At 33.8% G+C, this 16,768-nt stretch overlaps 1 protein-coding gene across 6 annotated transcripts in view; it reads right to left on the bottom strand.

Annotated features, from left to right (window-relative positions):
* The window catches only part of LOC136025364 (E3 ubiquitin-protein ligase SH3RF1-like), a 126,598-nt gene that overhangs the window by 91,680 nt on the left and 18,150 nt on the right, over positions 1 to 16,768 (bottom strand). For 3 of the 6 annotated variants that reach the window (XM_065701313.1, XM_065701318.1, XM_065701316.1), the window contains exon 2: positions 4,781 to 5,022. The gene's annotated coding sequence lies outside the window, so the exon portion shown is untranslated. Of the gene's footprint in view, positions 1 to 1,056; positions 1,092 to 4,780; positions 5,023 to 16,768 lie in introns of those variants that run through there. The other 3 variants (XM_065701319.1, XM_065701315.1, XM_065701317.1) reach the window with 2 other exon arrangements.

Below are 16,768 nucleotides of genomic sequence, written 5' to 3'. Positions count from 1 at the left end.
AATAAATGTCTATGTTAATCGTTTATTTAGTAGGACTATCTGCAATTTTAGAAACAAAAGTCCCACCGTACGGCAGTGTTGCGTCTGAAACAGAGGCTCAATATGCGTATAGTTTTTCAAATCATTTGACTATCTCAGAATTTTCAAACAAGGCCAATGTATGCCAATTTTTTTTCTTCGTGAAACTTATTGTATATTAATTTTTCTTCATGAAGTTGTTGTATTTTTATTTTATCTTCATATTAAAGTAATTTTTACTTCGTGAAAGATGTTGCATATAATTTTTTCAGAATTGACTCTCTCCCCCAGCTCCCCCAAAGAGAGCGAATCTGTTCCGGTTGTTTTAATCACGTATCTAGGACTTACGATTATTTTTACCACCAAGTTTCATCCTGATCCCTCAACTCTAAGCGTTTTCCGAGATTTTAGGTTCCCCCTCAATTCCCCCCAATGTCACCGGATCCAGTCGGTATTTAAAATAAGAGCTCTGAGATATCCTTTCAAACATCAAATTTCATTACGATCTGATTAACCGTTCGTAAGTGAAAAATACTTTTTCGATTTTTTCTATTTTTCCGAATTAACCGACCCCCCACTCCCCCCAGACAGTCAAATCGCAAAAAAGACTATTTCCAATTTAATCTGGCCCGGTCCCTGATACGCCCGCCGAATTTCATCGTCCTAGCTTACCTGGAAGTGCCTAAAGTAGCAAAACCGGGACCGACAGACAGACCGACAGAATTTGCGATCGCTATATGTCACTTCGTTAATACCAAGTGCCATTAAAAAAAAGGATAGAGCCATTCGATTCCACATTCAACGCTTTTTTCCAGCATAAGGTTCCCTACTATTGCAATTGTGCCCTCCCCCCCCCCAATAAGACCAGATGTATCCCTAGGCTATGTACGAAAGCTGGCTTATTTTACTATACTCCTTTAGTTTTTGTACTTAATTTTTTGTCAACAGTTCTTTCCCAATGTGAAATGACGCAAAAAAAGCTCCCAAAATATATTTCTGCACATACACCTTACCAACTGCAGTCAAGATCAGTCTTACCACAAACAAAACAAGCAACGGAAACAAAAACACACATGAACTAATTCTATACCAGAACCGGACTGAAACTGATACTAAAAGAAAAATTACATAAGAAAACGAATAGCGATTATCCTGTTTATATTCCAACACTAAAAAACAATCTAAGACATATTAATTGCCCAATTGATAAGACAGGCAAAGAACCCTTCCAAATACTCGGCGTTCATTAGATAAAAGTTGTTCTTCTTTTTTACCTTGATAAGGAAAATCCAATGGTGGCACAAACAGAATTTTACTCTGGGGGAGAGCCTAAGACAACAATATAGCCCCAGTAAACTTGTTTTTTTATAAACACAACTTAAAATATAAAATAGCAATAGCTAAAATTGTACAACAACAAATTGATTTGCACCATTTGAACAGCAGGTTAAAATTAAATTGATTTTTCTCTTTTCATTTATCATTTCCTTTCTTGTTTTCATACTTTAGGTTAAAACTTGCGGTAACAAGAGAGAGAGAGAGAGTGAGAGAGAGAGGAGAGAGAGAGAGAGAGAGAGAGAGAGAGAGAGAGAGAGAGAGAGAGAGAGAGAGAGAGAGAGAGAGAGAGAGAGAGAGAGAGAGAGAGAGAGAGAGAGAGAGCGGTATATTCAAAAACTATCGTAGCATAGCTAAATTCAGTTTTTTACAAATTCTTACATTTAAACAAAAATAACACACTACGGCTCAGCATTGGAAATCAATGTGAAGAAAGGCACAAATAAGTTGGCGCAACAATTAGTTAGTACTTTAGGGGGTAGAAGTTTATTTTATAACCGAGTTCGACTATTGGGAGGGATTAGTGTAGAGGGTATTATTAGAGGGTATTAGTGACCGGTGGCTCGTATTGGCTAGGACAGATTTTCCAAATTGCATATTATATATATATATATATATATATATATATCTATATATATATATATAAAAATAAGTTGTCTGTGTGTGGATCTGTGGATGGATCAGGTGACGTCATGTTTGTTCCGCATATGACGTCTGAATTATTTCACACTAATACAAAAGAAGAAAAAAACTAAAAAGGTAAAAACTACAAAAAAAACTCAAAAGAAAAAAAAACTAAAAAAGCTAAAAAACTAAAAAAAACTTAAAAAAGGTAAAAATCTAATAACTAAAAAAAACTGAAAAAAATAAAAAAGGCAAAAACTACAAAAAAAATAAAAACTAATAAAAAACTAAAAAAGCTAAAAAACTAAAAAAACTAAAAAAAACTAAAAAAAGGTAAAAAACTAAAAAAAACTAAAAACTTAAAAGAAAAAAACTAAAAAAAAGGAAAAAACTGAAAAATAAAAGAGAAAAAGAAAACTAAAAAAATATGAATAAATATATATAAAAATAAGTTGTTTGTGGGTTATGTCTGTCTGTCTGTCTGTCGAGTGACGTCGTGTTTGTCCGCATATGACGTCTGAATTATTTCACACTAATACAAAAGAAGAAAAAAAACTAAAAAAGGTAAAAACTACAAAAAAACTAAAAAGAAAAAAAAAACTAAAAAAGCTAAAAAACTAAAAAAACTGAAAAAAAGGTAAAAAACTAAAAACTAAAAAAAAACTGAAAAAACTAAAAAAGGCAAAAACTAAAAAAAAAAAACTAAAAACTAATAAAAAAAACTAAAAAAAGCTAAAAAACTAAAAAAACTAAAAAAGGTAAAAAACAAAAAAAACTAAAAACTAAAAAAGAAAAAACTAAAAAAAAGGAAAAAACTGAAAAATAAGAGAAAAAGAAAACTAAAAAAATATTAATAATATAAAAAATATAAATATAAATATAATATAAATTAGCAATCAACAAAGCACCGAGACACAAATGACGACCGGGACACAGGGAGTATAAATGACGACCAGGACATAAGTAAAAAAAAAAACTAAAAAAACTAAAAAAACTGTCTGTCTGTCGAGTGACGTCGTGTTTGTCCGCATATGACGTCTGAATTATTTCACACTAATACAAAAGAAGAAAAAAAACTAAAAAAGGTAAAAACTACAAAAAAAACTAAAAAGAAAAAAAACTAAAAAAGCTAAAAAACTAAAAAAAACTAAAAAAAGGTAAAAAACTAAAAACTAAAAAAAACTGAAAAAACTAAAAAAAGGCAAAAACTAAAAAAAAACAAACTAAAAACTAATAAAAAAACTAAAAAAGCTAAAAAACTAAAAAAACTAAAAAAAGGTAAAAAACAAAAAAAAAACTAAAAACTAAAAAAGAAAAAACTAAAAAAAAGGAAAAAAACTGAAAAATAAGAGAAAAAGAAAACTAAAAAAATATTAATAAATATAAAAAATATAAATATAAATATAATATAAATTAGCAATCAACAAAGCACCGAGACACAAATGACGACCGGGACACAGGGAGTATAAATGACGACCAGGACATAAGTAAAAAAAAAAAACTAAAAAAACTAAAAAAATGGTAAAAACTACAAAAAAACTAAAAACTAATAAAAAAACTAAAAAATCTAAAAATCTAAATAAACTAAAAAAGAAAAAAAGAAAAAAGGAAAAAATAAAGGAGAAAAACAAAACTAAAAAACGAATGTATATACAGACCGGGACACCGGGATACAAATGACGACCGGGACACAGGGAATATAAATGACGACCGGGACAGAGGGACACAACTACAATGGGGACGCCGGGGGGGCACAGGGGGATATAAATGACGACCGGGACACCGGGACACAAGGAATATAAATGACGCCCGGGACACTCGAAGAGAAATCACAGACTGGAACACCGGGACACAAATGACGACCGGGACACAGGGAATATAAATGACGACCGGGACACAGGGACATAACTACAAAGGGGACGCCGGGGTGCACAGGGGGATATATAAATGACGATGGCGACTCAGGGAATGGTCGATTAGCAATCACCATCAACAAAGCTCAAGGGCAATCATTAGAATCATGAGGTATAGATCTGAATACGGATTGTTTTCCCATGGACCATTATATGTTGCATGTTCAAGAGTCGGTAAACCTGAAAATCTATTTATATGCACAGACAATGGGACAGCAAAGAATGTTGTATATTCGCAAGTTTTACGTAGTTAAAAACATATATATATATATATATATATATATAATATATATATATATATATATATATATATATATATAATATATAATATAATATATATATATATATATATATATATATATATATATATATATATATATATATATATATATATATATATATATATATATATCTATATATATATATATATATATATATATATATATATATATATATAATATATTCACAGGTGGGACATAGGGACACAACTACAATGGGGCGTAACTAATATGGCGCGTAACGACTTACGCGCGCGGGGGGGCTTGGGGGGGGCGCGAAGCGCCCCCACCAACTAGGTGTTGGGGTGGCGCGAAGCGCCACCCCAACAGCTAGTATATATATATATATATATATATATATATATATATATATATATATATATATATATATATATATATATATATATATATATATATATATATATATATATATATATATATATATATATATATATATATATATATATATATATATATATATATATATATATATATATATATATATATATATATATATATATATATATATATATATATATATATATATATAATATATATAGCAATTTATAAGCTTTCTATGTACATACACACGGAAAAGATTTTCTTTTATACCTGTCTCAAGTGTCTGATCTCCTCTATTCACCCCCGTCAGTAAGCCAAAACAAAAATAACGTGAAATCCTTTTCTCATTTGTTCCCATACATTAGATAGATACACACTGACCTTGCCAGGATTAAACTTGAAAATGTAATTCTGGAGTCGGAAAGATACTGCTGGACAAATTATACAGGCAGACTTCCAGAAGATGTTTCCCTTCACTAATAATCACGCGTCGGAAATATCAAAAGGCTGAGCTAAAAAATATAAATGTTTATAAAATAATACTTTGAAAGATGGCTCTTAAATTGAATGCAGCTAGTAAAAGATTTAGGGGGAAGGCAAGCAGTCAAAACTTATCATGGGGGAGACCAAAGAATCCAAAAAAAAAACATCTGGTTCTCCAATTTTGAAACAAGATATTCTGTTCCGTAAATGAATTTTGAAAAAAATTAGTCCTATGAGGGATAATTTCACCCTCCTAGCAAAACCTTTCTTCAGTAAACAACACAATTATATTTCATAAATATGCATAGTGCTATGGTTGATTATTCCTGGGTACACACAGCCATGTCTCGAAGGCAGGGGCATGGCAAGTATTTTTTCATGTTAAAAAAAATCTTTTAAGGGGGTCAAAAAAACGGATTGCTGTAAGTTTACCTACTGCCCCCCTTTGACGTAGGGACTATGCAGGATTTCCTTTACATTTCCCTGTCTAAATGCAGCAATGTATTTTGACTGATAGCTGTTGTTTTTTTTGTTTGTTTTTTTTTTTGGGGGGGGGGGGTCTTGATTCGAAACAGAATCTTACAAGTATGATTTTTCTGTGATAAACTAGAAATTCGTCTTTAATACGGGATTAAATACCCTTCACTCTAATAAATTAAAAAAAAATAAATCCATAACAAATTTGCAAGCCCATATTGAAAGCTAAAACAAGTACAAATGAAGTCTTACAATAAGTCAAATTTACAACGAAAAGAAACAAATGAATAAATAAACCTAAAATAAACAAAATTTAAAATTATGACTTAGTCAGAATTAAAACGAACAGGCACAACCACAATTAGGAGCGGTCCCTCCCATTGTACCCTCGAAAATCTAGAGCCTCATTTGCACTTCCAGTAGCATCTAGCACCAAAGGCTACAATTCCTAGAACACCATAGAGCAATAATGCTAATAACGGCTTACAAGTAAGAGCTAACTTAAAGAAGAGTGGGGCTATTGCCCCGCCAAACCCTTAAAGTCTAGATCGTCATTAGCCCTTCAAAGAAAACAAGACACGTCCAAACTTCCGGGGATTCTTTTTTTGCATATCATCAATAAATCCATCTAGTTTCTTTGGCCAGATATGCAATATACCTCTATCATCACCATTACTTGCTTTAGATTTACTTCTTCAAAATCGAGAAAAAATTAATTGGTCCTTTAAAAAAAGGACCTTTATTAAAAAAATTATTATTTCCTTAAAAAATTTCCTTTAAAAAAACATTATTATTTCCTTTTCTTTAAAAATTTTCCTTTCCTTTCCTTATATTATTTCCTTTAAAAAAAAAATTAAGCGGGCAGCTTCAAAAATTACAACTGTTTTAATTTTAATTTGTCTTAAATTTAATTTTAAATTAATTATTAAATTAATTATTATTTAATTAATTATTATTTAAGCATCCATTTTCTATATTTTGAAAGAAACAGAATCAAAGAGAAAGGTTTTTGCAAAATAAATCTCCTTTGAGAGTGCTAAAATTAAATTGAAATATACGGATATAATTTTTCTAGGACTTATTTTTTATTTTATGTCTTCTTGATTAATACTGTGATTTTCGTCTTTTTTTGTTAGATCTTCTCACAAATAAAAAAAAAAATACACTGTTCAAAAACTGAGGCTAAACCTAACTCATTAGAGTGAGATTATTTTTCCATAGTTGTTGTTAGAGTTATGACAAATAAAAACACATCGTTCTAAATAAGAATCGGTCAGTAAACTAAAAAAGACGACCTTGTTATATTTCATATGACCCTTTTTTCACTCATTTTCGGATTTAATATTGCTATATAATTTTCTTTAATTTTTATGGAGTTTTGTTTTATTTATATTTTTTTTATTTCTTTTAGTTTTAATTGACATAGTTTTGTTTTTAATTACTTGCAGAAATATTTGTAGTTTCTTCAGCTTTTCTGCTTAAGAATCCAAATGTTGCATTTCAATTCAAATTTTAGGCAAGATTTTAATATCCGGCAAAAATATTTGCTCGTTCGCACTTTCGTACAATAGTGTTTCGATATCTTTACTGTAAAATTCAAGATGGATGGGGAGGAGACATCCTTGAAAATACATATATCTTAATCTACTTTATTAACAGAATCTCTTGTGCTCCATTTTGTGTTAAACTGTTACTTTAAATAAATTTAAGTAATTTATTTAAATTATTTAAATGTAGTTTAAATAAATGCACGTCTGAGCTTTTATAAAATGCCTTCTAGGTTGTTGTGACAAAAAAATACAAAAAAAACACAAATCAATAAGACCAAATTTTGTTTCTATTTTTTTGTATCAATTTTTATTCTTCATGGGGCTCCCTTTGTCCTCTTTAAATGCCCTGTAAGTTTCAGGTCGATTGCGAGAAAAAAAAATCTAATTTTAGTTAACATGGAGTGAAAATATAATAAAAAGTAAAACCTTTAATTAAGACAGTGAAATTTGAAAGGAAAAGAAAAACTTTTTCATATAAATGCTATTGACAGTCCAGATAGTTCGGCTCCAAACCCAGTAGCCTTTACCACCGGCAAAAAAAAAGAAAGAAAAAGCAAAACCATTAGAATAAACACAAAATATTAAACAGGCAAATTCAATATCAAACAGTTCGTGGTAACGAACTGTAGTAAGGAGCGACCCGGCTCAATAGTAACCAAAACTCTAAAAAATGGAATTTTGATACCAATAGCTACATCAAAAGAATCGCATTTTAATGCTGATTTTAAATATATAAATTTCATCAAGTTTAGTCTTACCCATCAAAAGTTACGAGCCTGAGAAAATTTGCGTTTTTTTGAAAAAATAGGGGGAAACACCCCCTAAAAGTCATAGAATCTTAACGAAAATCACATTATCAGATTCAGCGTATCAGAAAACCCTACTGTAGAAGTTTTAAGCTCCTATCTACAAGAATGTGGAATTTTGTATTTTTTGCCATAAGGCAGATCACGGATGCGTGTTTATTTGTTTTTTTTGTTTTTCCCCAGGGGTGATCGTATCGACCCAGTTGTCCTAGAATGTTGCGAGAGGGCTCATTCTAACGGAAATGAAAAGTTCTAGTGCCCTTTTTAAGTGACCAAAAAATCGGAGGGCATCTAGGCCCCCTCCCACGCCAATTATTTTCCAAACTCAACGGACCAAATTCTGATATAGCCATTTTATTCAGCGTAGTCGAAACATCTTATAACTATGTCTTTGGGGACGACTTACTCCCCCACAGTCCCCGTAGGAGGGGCAACAAGTTACAAACTTTGACCAGTGCTTACATATAGTAATGGTTATTGGGAAGTGTACAGGCGTTTTCAGGAGGATTTTTTTGGTTGGGGGAGGGGTTAAGAAGAGGGGGATATGCTGGAGGAGCTTTACATCGAGAATTCGTAATGGGAGAAGAAAACTTCCATGAAGGGAGTGCAGGATTTACTAGCATTATTTAAAAAAAAAATGAAAAAATAAATATGAAAAGTTTTTTTCAGCCGGAAGTAAGGAGCAGTATTAAAACTTTAAAACAAACAGAAATTATTATCCATATGAGGGGCTGACCTCCTCCTAATATCTCGCTCTTAACGCTAAAGTATTTTTAGTAATTTGAACTATTTATTCTACGGCTTTTGTGATTCAGGGGTCATTCTTAATGAATTGGGACAAAATTTAAGCTTTAGTATAAAGAGCGAGGTACTGACGAGGGGGCGAACCCCCTCATATATGTAATAAAAACATGAGAATACAAAAGTTCTTAACGTAAGCAAATTTATAAGTTACGTAAATCTTTTACTAATAAAAAGATTCGTAAAAAATTAGAAGTTCTAGTTGCCTTTTTAATTAACCAAAAAATCGGAGGGCAACTAGGCTTCCTCCCTCGCTCTTTTTTCCTCAAAATCATTCGATCAAAGTTATGAGAAACCCATTTAGCCGAAAAAAAATATGCAAATTTCGTTTTAATTATTCCTCTGTGGAGAGCCAAAATCAAAACATGCATTGATTCAAAAACGTTCAGAAATTAAATAAAAAAAAAACAAGTTTTTTTAACTGAAAGTAAGGAGCGACATTAAAACTTAAAACGAACAGAAATTACTTCCTATATGAAAGGGGCTGCTTCCTCATCCTCATCAACTCATCAACCGCCCTTTACGCTAAAGATTTTACTATTTTAAAAAGAAGAATTGAGAGAAAGAGTCAAACTTTAGCGTAAAGAGCGGGGCGTTGATGAGGAAGCAGCCCCTTTCATATACGAAGTAATTTCTGTTCGTTTTAAGTTTTAATGTCGCTCCTTACTTTCAGTTAAAAAAACTTTTTTTTCTTTATTTAATAACATGAAAGACGAGAAAAATAGAGATATCTCTACACAAAAAAAAAAACACAAAAAAATCTCCTTTAGCTTTTTCTTCTTCTTTGCGGCTAATTGTAAAAAGCAAAAATATTAGCCTTTTTAAGGAGTTATGAATAGATAAAAACGTTTGTTCATCATTTGTGTCCTTAGTGGGGTCTCCACATTCCTGTCTACGTCAGCGATAAATTTCAAGTCAATCGAAGAAAAATTATTGGTTTTGGACATTTCTGAGTAATGGATTAGCACAACGAGCTATTTTTAATGGTTTGTCTTCATTCACTAGGCCAAGGTAACTGCCTTGGTCCAGTAGACGTACCTTTAAAGCTTAAATCGACTGGAGAAAACAAAATTTATTCGACCAGCTTCCAGCGTCATAAACCAAACCAATCAGTTTTTTTTACAAAATTTTTTTTTTTCATTGAGGTATACCTAGCCTTTTCTACATACCCTGTACGTTTCAAGCTAATCAGAGACAAAACCAATGCCCGGCTTATTCACAGAATTAAAAATCAATACAGCCAAAATTACATCCAATGTTGTCCTGCATGAGGGTTCACATGGCCCAGGGAATAGCAGATATAATTGGAAAGCCTATCTACTAGTATTACTACTAACAACTCACTGTAGCACCAAGCCACCTGAGGCCAACATAGCTACACACGCTCATCCTTCATACGAATCTATTCAAAGCCTCCCTGTTTACACTCTCCATTGAAGTTCCCATTTCCCTTAAATCTTTTCTTGCGACATCCTTCCACTCTAACCCGAGACTACCTCCTTTTCGTTATAATGTAGACGGTTGACCGACATGGATAATCTTTGACAATATGTCATCCGCAGAAAGTGCCCTAGCCATCTCAAACTTTCTTTTATTAATAGCCCTAGAAAGCAAGAATAAACCAAGAATAAATAAAAGAATCAATAAATCAAGAATCAAAAAAGAATCATTAAAAGAATCAAGAATCAATAAAGCAAGAATACCATGCAAGGATAAAACCTATACTAAAGCTCTTCTGTCATCTGAATTTAACGCTTGCTCATAATCTACAAAACAGAGGACTAAAGGTGTTTGATGACTCAGGCCCTTCTCAGATATAAATCTAAGAATGTGAATTTGGTCGACACATCTGTTACCCTTCCTAAAACCACAGTGTTCTTTCTCTTAACACTTTATCTACAGCATCTCTAAATAAAAAAAATTACAAAGTATATCATACAAAGTAATTTTCTACCTACAGAAACCAGGCCAATGCCCCTATAATCACCACACCCACTCTTATAAACGTTCTTATAGAGGGGTTTAACTAGAGTTTTCCTAAAATCGCTAGGTATTTTCCCTTTTTAAGAAATCACATTTATAATCTTCAGTAGCTTATTTCTAGCCTCATAACAACCATATTTAAGAAACTCATTTACTAAACTATAAAAACCTGGGATCTTATTACTTTTTTATCCATTCAGTACCGTCGCTAATTCTTCCTCACAAAACAAATCTTCCTTTGCACCCAAAGTGTTACAACATTTTTTGTGTACAAAATTTTGTGTTTTTCCTGCAACACCATCAAGATTTATTGCATTCTTAAGATGTTCTGCCCATCTCTCTTTAACTTTTTCCTTATGAGTAATTATGACCACGCTCCTATCTTTAACTGGAACAAGTCCATATTGACTACTCCCTCTCAATTTATTAACTTCCCAGCACAATACTTTATGCCATCTGGCTTTAATATTCCAGATCTTTGGCAATTTCATCCATGATCTCCACTTCACACCTCATTGGTTCATATTTTAAAGCTCTCCCAATTTTTTTTACATTCCTCTTATTTTCATTAGATCTATCACAAAAATAATTTTTGCACGAGCCCCTCCTCTTCTCTATTAAACATAAACTATTTTAGTCAATATTCCTAGCTGCGTTACTAACTTTCTTCCCTAAGGCACTATAAGCAATTTGACAAACTATTTTCTAAAATTATTCTACCCATCTTTTACATTGTCAAATTTTAGACTCTTCATTTTAGTATTCAACTGCTCCAGAAAACTTTCTCTCAAATTCTCAACTTGGAGTCTACCAGCGTCATAGCTTCCTGGAAGGTGTTTACCCTTCTTAAATTTCAGCTTTAAATTAACCCTAGACACTGCTGGATGATGATCTTTACTTTTGACATCAATAACAGCACTCCTTTACCCCCTAGTATCTTATATATTTTTTTTTTTTTTGAATATCTAGCCTCTATCCTTTCAAAGGGTACCTAACCATTGATGAACTTGGACAAACTTTATGGCATGAAAGTGAAATTTTCAGGGATTGATATGCAATAAATGAGATCCAAAAACAGAGTTTTAGGCCTTGTAACTTTGCCAAGTCCTGATTAACAAAGTTTAGAATAATTTGTAAAAACTTGCCATAAACTTGAAAAAAAAATTCAATTCAAATTCAATATCACCACATTTGAAATAATTATTAACTGCATTAAATATTTCCTTCCTTTTAGTCATTCCAAATTCCAGGCGTGGATGTACAATAGCTTTGTACAACTTTGTTACAACACATGGCTTCCTGGTGGTAAACGTTCGTTTTATGAGCACTAGGGCTCGGTTTGCTTTAGCAGATTGAGCTCGTGTGGCTCTGAAACTTGAGTTTGTCATCAACAATGAACCCCAGGTCTTTTCCCTCACTTACAAGGTCATTTCGGATATAGTAAGGTCGTTTAGGATTGTTGTGTCCAAGATGTAGGACTTTGCATTTTGACAAGTTGAACTGTAAACCCCACTCAGATGACCATCTAGATAGTTGATCTAAATCTTCTGGCATTGTTGAGAGATATATCCCCATACATCCTGTATGCTTCCATTTTCAGCAGAAATAATTGATGCTGTTCAATTGATGTGTCAAAGGCTTTTGCTTTATTCTAGCAATATGACATCCACTAGAAGACTATGATCCAAGAGTATGGTGACAAATCATATGATTCAGTGAGGATTGTATTGATTGAACGATCTTTACAGAAACCATGCTGCTGAATTTTTGAAACCAACTGATCTCATTCAAGGTGAGAGCCCAGTGCATCATTTATGATGCTCTCCACGATCTTGCATACAACTGGAGTTATCTTAGAGGGCAATAATTACAGGCTTGGTCCTTTTTCCCTTTCTTTAAGGTGGGCTTGATGTTGGCATACTTCCAGTCACTTGGGAGCACTTTGGAAGTGAGTGACATCCCAAACATCACTGCTATTGGCTCAGCAGTTTGATCAGCTCCTTCTTTTAATGACCAGCTGTTTTTTTTTTCTGGATTGTAGGTTATCTGGCCCAGCAGCTTTATTTACATCCAGTCTTTAAGCTTTCCTAGAACATTTCCTTTACTTATAATTGTCATGTACATTGGTTCTCCAATTGGTTGCTCTTGTAAAGTGGGTTGAGGGTTTGCTATGGGCTGAGTAGAAAAATTTGTACCAAAGCTAGAGTTGAGCAAATACACTTTTTCTTTAGCCTCTGAGGTCTTTGTGTCATCCTCTTTCATGAGGTCTGGGATATGAAGTCTAGAGGGATTAGCTGCTGATATATGGCGCTAGAGCCCATTTGGATTCTGCTTTGCGACAGCTGCAATTGCCTTCTCATTGTTTTCTACAACCTTCCAAGTCAAATTTCTCGGCCTATTTCTGCATTTCTTGGGCATGTCATAGTATTTATCACATCTGCACTTTATATATTTGGTCCATGCTCTTTTCTTCTTCCTTCTAGCCCTTATGACTTCTCTGGGTAGGAAGGAGAGTATTTCTGGCAGGGGCGGCCAGTATACACAGGTGTTTATTTTCTGCAGCTAGGACAACTGTCTTTAATGCCTCCCAGTTTTTTTCTGTGTTACCATTGTCAACCACACTCTCCCATTTTATCTTTGACAGGTCCTGCTTTATTAATTCATGATCTGTAAAGGGTTTTTTCACTTTATTTTCCTTCTTGAAGTTCACCTGTATCTCAGTCAAGATACAAATATGGTCACTGCTTCCAACTGCAGGGTGATAGGAAGCAGAAATAATTCGGTCAGGGTCTTTTGTTACAACTAAGTCTAGTAAGGAATGTTGTTGCTGGTGCCTGAATCGTGTTGGTTGGTCAATGATCTGTGTCAATAGGTTGTCATTGTCCCACTCCTTGTCAAGTTGGTGTTTGAAAGACTGCATGGAAGGAGTGCTGTGTGTAGAATAATTGTTCTTATCATTCAATTGTTCTGAATGCTTATGCTAGCTTTTGTGCCATTTTAGCCAACAAATTGTCAACAAATATTTTAGCCAATAAATTGTACTCAATTCTATTCTATTTCTCTTTAGCCAATAGCCAACAAAAAATCTAACCAATAAACTGTATTCAATTCTATTCTATTTCTCAGGTGAACATGCTGTTTTTATTATTTCAGTGTTCACCTTACCTTAGTTACCTTAATCCATTTGAGAGCTTTAAAATCTACCTGACCTGTGGTACTCTTGAGTCAATTACTCTCAGTTGAGCCTCCACTGGTTCTTCTCTCACTCCTTGTCAAGTTGGTGTTTGAAAGACTAGATGGAAGGGGCGCTGAGAGTAGACTCCTTCAATTCATTCCAGTGGTTAAACATGGTGACCACTTTTACAAGCATAGCAATTTACACAAATTAAATTGTTAACTTATGAGCATAACATATCACACTTGAAAATGTATTTGCAAGTGCTACCGTTGTAGCACTCTCCTATGCAGCATTTCCATATGACATTATACACCCCTTAACTCAAAACCATCCGGTACCAATTTTGGTTGTACTGAATGGTTCGGCAACCTATTTATGTTTATCTTCTAACATCTGTTTTATCATTGTAATTGTTCTGACATGCTTATGCTAACTTTCGTGCCATTTTAGGCAATAAATTGTGTTGAATTCTACTTCTCAGGTGAACATACTGTTTTTATTATTTCAGTGTTCACCTTACCTTAATCACCATAATCCATTTGAGAGTTTTAAGGTCCCCCTGAGCTGTAGTACTCTTGAGTCACTCACTCCTAGTTGAACCTCCACTGGTTCTTCTCCCACTCCTTGTGAAGTTGGTGTTTGAAAGACTGGATGGAAGGAGTGCTGACAGTAGAGTCCTTCAATTGGTTCCAGTAGTTAATTACTCTTCTTGAAAAAATACATTTGACAGATTCTTATTCTGTAGCTTAATTTTGGTAGTTTCTTTGAATGTCCTCTTATGAGATGATGGCTGGTACTGTGCTTGCCCTTGAAGATAGTGGAGTTTTCCTTTTGGAGTTTATTAGTCAGCACCATATCACTACACATGTGTCTGTAGACAAGGGTAGGTAGCTTGAGCTGCTTAAGACGTTCCTCATATGAAGCTGATTTTTAGTTTTTAATGCACTTTGTTGCTTACCTCTGGACATTTTTGATTAGCCTAATATCTTGCCAGTAAAAAGGACCAGCCAGGCATATGCCAAAATCAAGATCGGGTCTAACAAGAGCCTTAAAAAGTTTTCTGAATATTGTTACATGTTGTACTAGAATTTTATTTATTCTGCAATGCTGACATTTTTTTTAGTACCCCTTGGAGTACACATACCCCAAGACAGTAAACACTGTCCCATGGCTATGTCTTGCCCCATTAGCAGTGTCTTGGATACAATTTCATTGGTAAAGACTAATACATTTGAAAAGACCACTGAATTGGAAATTAGTTTTTATATTTCTAGATGAGGAGCTTTTTCCTAACTTTAAAGGCAATGGAGCAGATGAGACTTTCAAGCTGGAAGTTTTCACTGGTAAGGTGCTGTCAAGCTACTAACTCTACTCTTTCCATATAACTAAAGCTCAGAAGATTGCAGAGAAGATGGGTCTGAACTGCAGAGTTCTGCATTTAGTGATCAGACATTAACAATTTTTATTGATTCTTTTATTTATTTTGTAGGTGCATGAGTCACAATATAAGCTTCCTTACTTGTTTGGCGCATATTAGAAAACTCTACATGGTGTCAGAAGTCTGAGTAATTCAACATGGAATTTGGTGCTTGCCCATAAATAAATTGGGATGCAACAAACCTAAAAGTTGCTTGGTCACACTTCAAACAGCATGCAGAACTCATGTTCACAGGAACTCTAAGTGAAAAAAAACAGGGGCAGTGAAATGTTCATATTTGCTGATATGGGCTGGTGAAAAAGGCAGAGACATTTTCAATGCATGAGCATTAACTGTCAATGAAACAGACAATCTTGAAGCATATCTAAGGAAGTTTAGTGAACATGTTGAACTGCTTACAAACCCTATATTCACCAGATATCAATTTCACAGACGTAACCAGAGAGACAACAAATCAATAGAAAAGTACCTCACTGATTTATGCATTACAGCAAAAGAATGTGCATTTGGAACGACTAGTGACGAAATGATCAGAGATCGACTAGTTTTTGGAGTTAAGCAGGATAAAATACAGGGACGACTACTTAGTAAAGGAGCAGGACTAACTCTAGCTTGCGCGACAGCTCTATGTAGAGCTGCAGAGGAGAGACCAGCACAGTTGATGATTATGTCCAACCAGAAACATTCCAAAGTGCATTTAAAAGGAGAGGTACGTGTTTTAACAAGGCAAGGACAAAAATACTACATATGTGGTGGAAGCTTCACACCTGGTCATTTATGTTCCCCAAACGACTCGGGTGAAGGGTCAAAGTGTTACAATTGTGGGGGAGTGTTTAGTAAAAGCCATCAGTGCCCTGTCAAAGGAAAAAGCTGCATAAAACGCAAGAAGATGCATCACTTTGCAAAAATGTGCAGAAGCCAGTTCGCATTTAACAGTCAATGGATAAACTTGTCTGACTGCTTTTGCCCGGATACAACGGTTGCTATGCCATGTTGTTGTTGACTTATGTGAATAATTAAATAAAAAAAAAAACAAGTTTTTTTAACTGAAAGTAAGGAGCGACATTAAAACTTAAAACGAACAGAAATTACTTCGTATATGAAAGAGGCTGCTTCCTCATCAACGCCCCGCTCTTTACGCTAAAGTTTGACTCTGTCTATCAATTCTTCTTTTTAAAACAGTAAAAAACTTTAGCGTAAAGAGCATGAGGCAATGAGGAAATAAATGTGGTTGTGTCCCAGTCTCTTGTTGATGAAATTTTCCGAGGTGATTGTAGCTGGTTTGTCACTCCCAACTGACAAGTTGCCACCATTCACTGTGGCTCACTGTTCCAAGAATTTTGTTAAAATTAGGGTGGACAGTGTCCAGGCGCGTTTCTTAATTCTAAGTAATGCGAAAAAATTAAAAGGGAAAGAGTTCAGTGTTTATAAGTCTGATTTTATTAGTGATGATGTCTCACCGCGTGTACGGGTTCTGCGTAAAGAATTACTTGGGTTACGTAAGCGTTAGGCAGATAAAGGTGCGGAATGCTGGGTACCTCC

This window comes from Artemia franciscana, chromosome 3 (genome assembly GCF_032884065.1).
Source record: "Artemia franciscana chromosome 3, ASM3288406v1, whole genome shotgun sequence".
NCBI classification, from domain to species: Eukaryota; Metazoa; Arthropoda; class Branchiopoda; order Anostraca; family Artemiidae; genus Artemia; species Artemia franciscana.
Note: the sequence above shows the minus strand (reverse complement) of the source record. Positions and strands in the feature narration are given on the sequence as shown.